Source organism: Oratosquilla oratoria, chromosome 40, assembly GCF_046742065.1.
Source record: "Oratosquilla oratoria isolate Oo_2021 chromosome 40, ASM4674206v1, whole genome shotgun sequence".
Lineage (NCBI taxonomy): Eukaryota > Metazoa > Arthropoda > Malacostraca > Stomatopoda > Squillidae > Oratosquilla > Oratosquilla oratoria.
In genome coordinates this window covers 43,042,901-43,051,746 of record NC_134816.1, presented here as the reverse complement: position 1 = coordinate 43,051,746, position 8,846 = coordinate 43,042,901, and positions in this window count along the sequence as shown.

The window sequence follows — 8,846 nt, the reverse complement described above, 5'->3', positions numbered from 1 at the left end:
TGGTTCTCAACTTTTTTCACTCCGTTTCCTCCGTCATGAATTCTCAACATTCGTGTGGTTCTCCCTCATTTTTCTCCCAAACCCCACCCCTCAAAAAAAAAAAAAAAAAAAAAAAAACAGAATCTTCACATTATATAGAAATGCATTTTTTCTAACAGCACGCCATAAACCTCCCAGGTTAGAATAATAAAAACTAAACTTTAAGTTGCATGTCATAGCAAATGAAGTAATCGTCAACCCTTGAAAGTTAGAAGGGAAATTTAAGTTGAAAAAAAAGAAAAAAAAACAAAAAAAAAAAAAAAAAGATAAGGAAAGATGCGACTGAGAACGGAGACGCAAACACAGGGGAACTTGTGATGGAAGCCAAGGTCAAAAATCAAATAAGGACAGAAGAAATACAGAACTTTTTTTAGAGTTCTTAACCAGAGCGTGAAGAGATGGTTTCGAAAGAGATGAATTCAATATAGCACGTGAAGAACTTTAACAGAATTAAAAGTTAATACAGGTTATTTACTATTGTTTTGTGCTTAGATAAGACCAAACTCCCAAGAAATGTTGATATCCTGCAGGGGGATACTGGATACGCCATCTGGAGAAAGACAAAGGAGGTGAATTGGATAGTAGGATTGCGAGAAACGAAATAACGTTGGAAGAAGCAATTCTGAGTGAGGGCAAGGCTGAAATAATTCTTGAAAATTAGAACCAAAGGGGTGAGCAGAAGAGACCTCATAGTGGTACATGACCCGCCAAAGACAAGAGCTTAAAATGAAGCTGAATATCAAGAAATTTGATCAGAAAAATCTTCTTTTTAAAAGAAATATCAAAGAAAATGTCATATTCCTTGTGAGAGAATTCAATCACAATGAGGTCAACTGGGAGGGGTGGGAAGTGGCAAAGCATATTCCTGAGGGAAGTACTCTGTTGCATATACTCGTAGCAATAGAGAACACAATGACTCAATAGGTAAAGAAGGTGATTCGAGTAAGATATGACAACATTCCTATGGGGTAGTAGGACCTGATATCTACCACAGAATCAGACATATTGGAATCTGAGATAGTATATCAAGAGACAGAGCCAAGAAAAAAATTACACAGATAAGATAGACTCAATTTTGGGAAGGCAGACTTCTCAGACTTGAAGAATTTCTTTGAGGAAGCAGATTGAGAGGGATTCATGAATACCTCCAGAACCGTAAAGAAAGAGGATTTTTCTTTTTCTAAATGGACAACATGGAAGTGAAAAACTGTACTCCGGAAAAAAGACTGGTCCAATAAAAGGTACGAGACAGCTAAAAAATGGCGAGAGGCATATGGATAAAGGGAAGAACCAACAAAACAAAGAAAGATTACCAAAGACCTAGAAATCTCCACGCAAGAATCCGCAGGAGAGAAAGAAAGAAAGAAAAAATTACAAACTGGTAAACTAAAGCCCAGGTGCTACTTGGGGTGGGGGTAGGGGGCACGGAAATGAATAAAATAATCTGGTGGTAGCCTGGATGAAAGGTTAAGCGGCACACGGTCCGGGAATAAAAAGGTTAAAAACACACTGACGTTGGTCTATACTCCACCATATGGGACTCAGTAGGTCACCATGTTGCGGTAAAGAACAGAGGGAGCCATCCCGAAGCGTGACCACTTCGTTAATGAAATAAACAACTCATTACCGTAATGAGAGGAGGACAATGGATCGTTAGGGAAAGAGGGGGGGGGGGACGTGGGGGTCCCCTACTTGTGATTCTAGTCACCTGGAAGCGAAGAAGAAGAAGAAAAAAAAAAACATCTGAGCTGGATCCGCAACTCCATCTGAGGAAAACAGTGCGGCGACTGAGCCACGGCAACAGCTGAGCGCGCGCATGCGCAATAGAAAAAAACAACAACTGCGCAAGTCAGCCCGTAGGCGACACAGCTGACTGCGTACAGGTTCAGCACTGCGCAGGCCACGTGCGCAGGAAGCGAGCGCAATAGTTGGCTCCCCGCAAGGACCCTGTGTACAAGGCTGTTCCATCTTTCTTTACGCAAAGAAGGGACGGTGTGTGTGTGTGTGTGTGTGTGTGTGTGTGTGTGTGTGTGTGTGTGTGTGTGTGTGTGTGTGTGTGTGTGTGTGTGTGTGTGTGTGTGTGTGTGTGTGTGTGTTAGATTCAACATGGTCTTGGATCACGTGTTGGACTCGTGATCGACAGCTATTACCCTCCCGGTAGATAGCTCAGAACTCATATACGAGTATATGACCGATCTACGGGTAATGCTGTGACCTTACACGCACACACACCAACTCCCCGCCCACGAGAGTTGGAGTAACGACTCGCAGCGCAGCGATACTGAAATTATTTCATCCCTTAGCGGGATTCCAACCCGGACCGCCGTTGTGGCAGCCGGGAAATCTACCACTGCGCCACAAACACTTGCTCTACGTCACGGCACTGCTACTTGAGAGAATCGAGCCACTTGACCCCCGAATGGGTTGCTGTAGCTTAAGCCTCGTTTACACGGGGCAAGCTGAGAGGCAAGTCAAGCGTGCAAGTCGATACTGGATAGGAAAACGATCAAGCACATGTTCACACGGACCACTTATCTGTGACTTGGCAAGTGGACTGTGTGAACATATCCTTGATCGTTTTCCTCTCCAATTCGGGTGACTTGCACGCTTGACTTGCCTCTCAACTTGCCCCGTGTAAACAAGGCTTTAAGGTAAAAGGTAGGGAAAGGTTTGAGGGAGAGATAATCTTTAAAGGAAAGACAGGAAGAACATAAGAACATAATGAAGGAGACTGCAAGAGACCATAAGGCCTACACTAGGCAGTTCCATGTCTACCACCACCTGTCATCCCCATTCATAAAGTTGTCAAACCCTTTCTAATAACAACCGATAGTTTCAGCGCTCCTAACTACGTGGCAACTAAGACTATTCCATTCGTTGACCACCCTATTAGTAAACCAATTCTTGCCTATTTCCTTCTTAAATCTAAATTTGTCCAGTTTAAATCCATTACTGCGAGTCCTGCCCTGTTGTCTTAATATGATGACCTTGTCTGCGTCACCCTTGTTAAAAGAACAGACGGAGACGTAGTCTGATGTAAGGTTTCTTAAAAGGGCTCCTCTCGTTCTGTTTAAATAGGGGAAGGTCATCACTCATGATGAAGATACGAGGAATTATGTGGAGTTACTTGGACAAACGAACAGCAACAGACCTATTGGTCCTTAGAAGGCTGTTCTGATACTTAACCTATTATTATTACTATTTTTTTAAGCCTATATAGAAATAAAAATTTCTGGTCGGGGATTTTTAGCTATGTAAATTTCGAGAGGTTTTTTGAATACCTTTACGGTGGAACAATCAACGAAATTAGGAGTAGGAGGAGGAGGAGGAGGAAGAGGAGGAGGAGGAAGAGAAGGGGGAGGAGAAGGAAGAGGAGGAAGAGGAGGAGGAGAAGGAGGAGAAGGAGGAGGAGGAGGAAGAGAAGGAGGAAAAGGAGGAAGAAGAGAAGGAGGAGAAGGACGAGGAGGAAGAGGAGAAGGACGAGGAGGAAGAGGAGGAGGAGGAGGAAGAGAAGGAGAAGGACGAGGAGGAAGAGGAGGAGGAAGAGAAGAAGGAGGACGAGGAGGAAGAGACGGAGGAGGAGGAGGAAGAGAAGGACGAGGAGGAAGGGGGGAGGAGGAGGAAGAGGAGAAGGAGGACGAAGAGGAAGAGACGTAGAATGAGGAAAAGGGGGAGGAGGAGCAGCAGCAGAAGAAGAAGAAAAAAAAAAAAAAAAAAAAAAAAAAAAAAAAAGGGTCATCCGACACAGGAATCCACTAAAGTTAAGAGTTCAGTTCCTTCATTACTAAAGTAGCACTGTCACACTGGGCTATTTTTCCTCCAGCCTCCAATTCACTGGCGGTACCGGCCACCTCCAGCACTCAACAATTGACATAGAACGTCATTTGGTATACTGGAGGAAAAACACCCCAATGTGATACCGCCTTTAGTGAGACCACATTCCTTGATGGTCATTCCATTTCTGGGGTCAAGGTATCCTGGGGTTCGGCCCCCGCAAATGAACGAAGCTGTCTGGGGTAGCGGACTAATTTTCCAGGTGCTCACTCATCCAGTCTAGTGGTCGGGGCCCCCAAGATGAATAAAATCGTCGGGTGTGGTTGATATTGACTGAAGAAGGAATGATCCGTGTGAGTGTTTTTCACATTGGCAGCTCCGTCGACATGACGTCAGAACGCTCAGTCAAGTGATTCGTGCAGCCTTGTGATAGCAACACGTGGAGAAGCCAGGGCCGCGAGTAATAACGATGACAATGATGATGATGATGATTGTGATGATGATAATGATTGTGATGATGATGATGTTAACGATGATGACGACGACGATGATGATGATGATGGCGACTGTGATGACGCTGATGATGATGATGATGACGCTGATGATGATGGCGTTGATGATGGTGATGATTTGATGATGATGATGATGATGACGGTGATGATGATGATGATGACGGTGATGATGATGGTGACGATTTGATGCGATGATGATGACGACGACGATGATGATGACGCTGATGATGGTGATGATTTGATGATGACGATTATGATGATGATGATAATGACGATCAAGATGATGATGACGATGGTGATGATGTTGTTGATAGTGATGAGAGTGATGATGATGATCAAGATGATGACGATGATGGTGATGATAATAACGATGATGATGATGTTGATGATAGTGATGATGATGGTGGTGGTAGTGGTAGTGATGATAATGTACGGGCGACGGCCTGGAAGGTTCGATCGCGCTCCAGCGTCAAAGCCGAATAAAATCGTGTGTAAAAACAAAGATAAACAAACAAACAAACAAATACAATGAATATGCAAATAAATACACCAAAAAACAAGTAAAAAAAACAAAAAAAACTCTAACATAGATAAGTGATGTGTTACTCTGGTCTGTAGGGGTACCCCAAAACAGTCCCTAAGTATTAATACTTATTAATTAATTAATATCAGTTAATCAGTACATCGGTACACACATGCAGTCTGTCTATATACCAAGGGATTTTCCCCCTTATAAGGGAGGTAGCCAAATCAATGCAAGTACCCACTCCCATCCACCACCCCCTCCCCCTCTCATCTTAGCTCCTCTTGGATGAAGGGTCATCCTTGTCTCCTGCCCACTCCCCGGGTTGGAAGCAATGAAGCAAGGCATAGCACGTCCACAGCAGGGCCGCTTCACTTACATGGCGACCCCCCTTCCCTTCCTCTCATGCGGAAAATAGAGAAGACGGGGGGAAATCCCTTCGAGCTCCGTCGAAATATTATTCATACACAAGCATCCTCCACTCACCCCTGTCCCCTGCCTTCTCCCTTCCATGCTCAACAGACATTCCCCTCAAAGCCCTTTTCATCCCCCCACCATCTACCTCATCCTCACCATACACAAGCATCCTCCACTCATCTATCCCCTGCCTTCTCTCTTCCATGCTCAACAGACATTCCCCTCAAAGCCCTTTTCATCCCCCATCTATCTACCTCATCTTCGGTCGTTCCCTGAAGTTCCCTCCACCTCAATGAATGAACAAATGAATAAATTAATAAACAAACATATAAGTTGATGATATAGAATCTAAAGAACCACTCCTTAGGAATGAGCGGCAGCCTGGGGCAAAGTATGTCGTGGGACTGAAGGGGTTATCACACTGGGCAAATTTTCCCTCGACATTCTACCTCCAACCTCCATTTGAATAACTAGAATAGGACTTCGCTTACAGAAATCTAGACTTCTCTAAGAACATTTCAACAGTATTTCTAACATTTGTATAGGTTCACAATTTCTTAGTTCATGATTCAGCTTTGCTATATATGACGGAAAGATAATTTGATATTTGGAGATATGAATAATAAAAAAATGTAACCGAAGTCGTTTTAACTCCACAACGAACTCTTAACTGTCGACGATGGTAAAGCGCGTGGAAGACCAGTGTGATACTCCCTTGAGAGGGATTGGCCTGGCATCCCATGAGGGACAACAATCGAAGGAGGGAGGGGGAGAGGGAGCGAGAGAGGGAGCGAGGGAGGTCAACAGGCCGGGCCTCTATTCTGATTGGTGGAAAAGCAAGCAAACCAAATACCCTGCCAACCCTGTCAAGAGTACCAGCGGAGAGAGCCTCACTTTACCCCACCGCACTTCACCGTTGCACGTCCACATTCGATTCTTCCGAGGTTGACGATTTGTCGACGGCGTGAGGGAATGGCGAGCAGTGTGTACGAAAGAGAAAAAAACACTCGACGAGTCGTCTCAGATGAGGCAGAACGAAGATCCACTCAACGAAATACAAGGGAAAACAATTGAAAAACGCCAAAGATAATGTCTGCCCATGATCGGACCGACTGGAAAAAATAGATGAATATGTACCATTTCTTGAGCAAAAACGACAAACCACGGAGACGCTCAACCTAATCAAACTTCAGTAGCCAATGACCCCCAGGTTATTGGCAGCTCCATTGCACGATCAACAACCACGGAACACAAGATTAACGTTCTTGGGCTTTTTGTGGTAATTACTAATTAGGAAAAAAAAGTGAAAGTTATTATTTCTATTCTTTTATCGTTGCAACATTTCCAATTTCCAGAGACAGGCGTTAATGAAATAGGTTCTGGAAATCGATAATCAGTTGTTGTTGTTCACTAGAGTGTCTGGCCGAGCAGCCCCGTCTCTCCCTGAGGGTTCCAGCCACGTCTGGAACGGGCGTTTCACACAAATCCCTTATAAAGTGTATATTATGTTGTTGGCGTGTGTGATTGTGTACAATGCAATCTTCCATATGTTGTATAGTATGGCGTCAAGTGTTGCTGACTGGAAAGACCGCAACCCTACAGTAACTGGCAACGGTCCTTTGGCCCTTCCATGGATATCCCTAGGAAGAAAAGTTGAACTGTCTGTTGTATCAACAAAAGAAAGAAAGAAAAAAAAATCGACTGGGTGATGAAGCTTGAATCACAACTTTGGTCGAATTCGCTTCCTTGTCTACAGGTCGTATCACGTTCCTATCTTTGTATACATTTGGCTGGTACAGTGGTAACAGACGGGCGTCCCACTATAGGGGGTCCGGGATCGAGACACCGTGACGACTGGATTTGGTTATTAGAGAAACATCACTGTAACTAGTGATTTCTTCCATAACACACACACACACACACATATATATACATACACAGACTGATACATATACACAGTATACACACACAGACTGATACATATACACATATAATACTGATAACCCACTTTCGGCGAAGTATTATTTTACCAATATGCTACGACATAACTTTGTGATGTACACATATACACACACAGACTGATACATATACACACACATATACATATACACAGACAGAGAGACATATAGTGTATCATTGTGGCTACTGAAGGTCAATTTTGGTCATGAAGCAGAGACATGCAGCCCCTCCCTCCCTCGCAGGTTGCTCTAGATGAAACCGCTAAGCGGAACGGCCGTCAGAAGACTAACGAGCGGTGCAAGGCAGAGACACCGCGGACTGACTCCCAACCATTTGTGGGCGAGGTGACGCCCCCTTCGCCCCTTCATAGTGGGCGAGCAGTCTAAGGATCAGGAGGGGGCGCCCCGACCAGCGCCCTGGGCGGGGAGAATGACCAAAATGATACAAGGGGTCAGAAATTTACCCAAAACGAAGACAGGCTAGACGCCTTAACTTAACACTAACTAGAGCGAGGGGTTCTCAAACCTTTTCCCCCGTTTTCTACGCACCCCCGAGAATCCTCAGACCATCGACCCGTACCTCCGTTAACCTGACACAGAATACAGAACCGTAATATATCAAGACTAATTAAATATACAATGGCACCGTAATGGACATCAAATGGTTCAATTTGTAATTACTTTAATCATCAGTTAAGCATTAACATAAAAAACAGTATCCTCTCTCTGCAGATTTATATGTCTAAGTAATCTTTCGATAGTCATCTAGAGACGAAGAGTGCGGGGTGACCTAATAGAGGTATTCAAATGGACCAAGGGCTTTAACAAGGGTAATGCAGGCAAGGTCATCATATTAAGACAACAGGGGAGGATTCGTAGTAATGGGCTTAAATTGGACAAATTTAGGCTTAAGAAGGAAATAGGCACAGGAACAAATTGGTTGTTTTAAGAGATTAGATAACATATGACAAGTGGTAAGGGACATGGAACTGCCTGATGTAGGCCTTATGGTCTCTTGCAGTCTCCTCCATTCTTATGTCCGGTATTCCATTCAGTGTTCGAGTGTTCTTCTATTCAGTTGCGAGGGCGGCGTCGTGAGTTGACGCCAAGGTCTTCTGCCTTGGATGAAATATTCCGCCGCTTGGCGATATTTCTTTTGACAAAACGTCTGAATGCTAATGCTCGACCTCGGCGGCCCCGAGGCACGCAGGTGTGAGCGAGTGAAGGTGGCGGGATTTCTGGCTGGCATGCTACCTGCTTTTGCTACTTCGTTTGAGTAAAAACGATTTCGGTTACGATTTTTTTTTTTTTCTTTTTTTAAATGTCAAATCACTCCTGGTGACGTCATAGAGTGAGAGGCTGAATCACGAACTATTCTATCTATATACCAATAATTTTTCCCCTTTATATGGGAGGTAGCCAAGTCAAAGGCACACATCCACCTCCCTTTCCACCCCTCTTTTATCTTAGCTCCTCATGGATGACGGGTCATCTCTGTATCCCGCCCACTACCGTCAGAAGCAATGTAGCAAGGCACAGTACATCCACAGCAAGGCCGCTTCACTCAATCGGCGGTCCCTCACCCCGCGTCCCCTCATAAAAAAAAAAAAAAGAGAGAGAGAG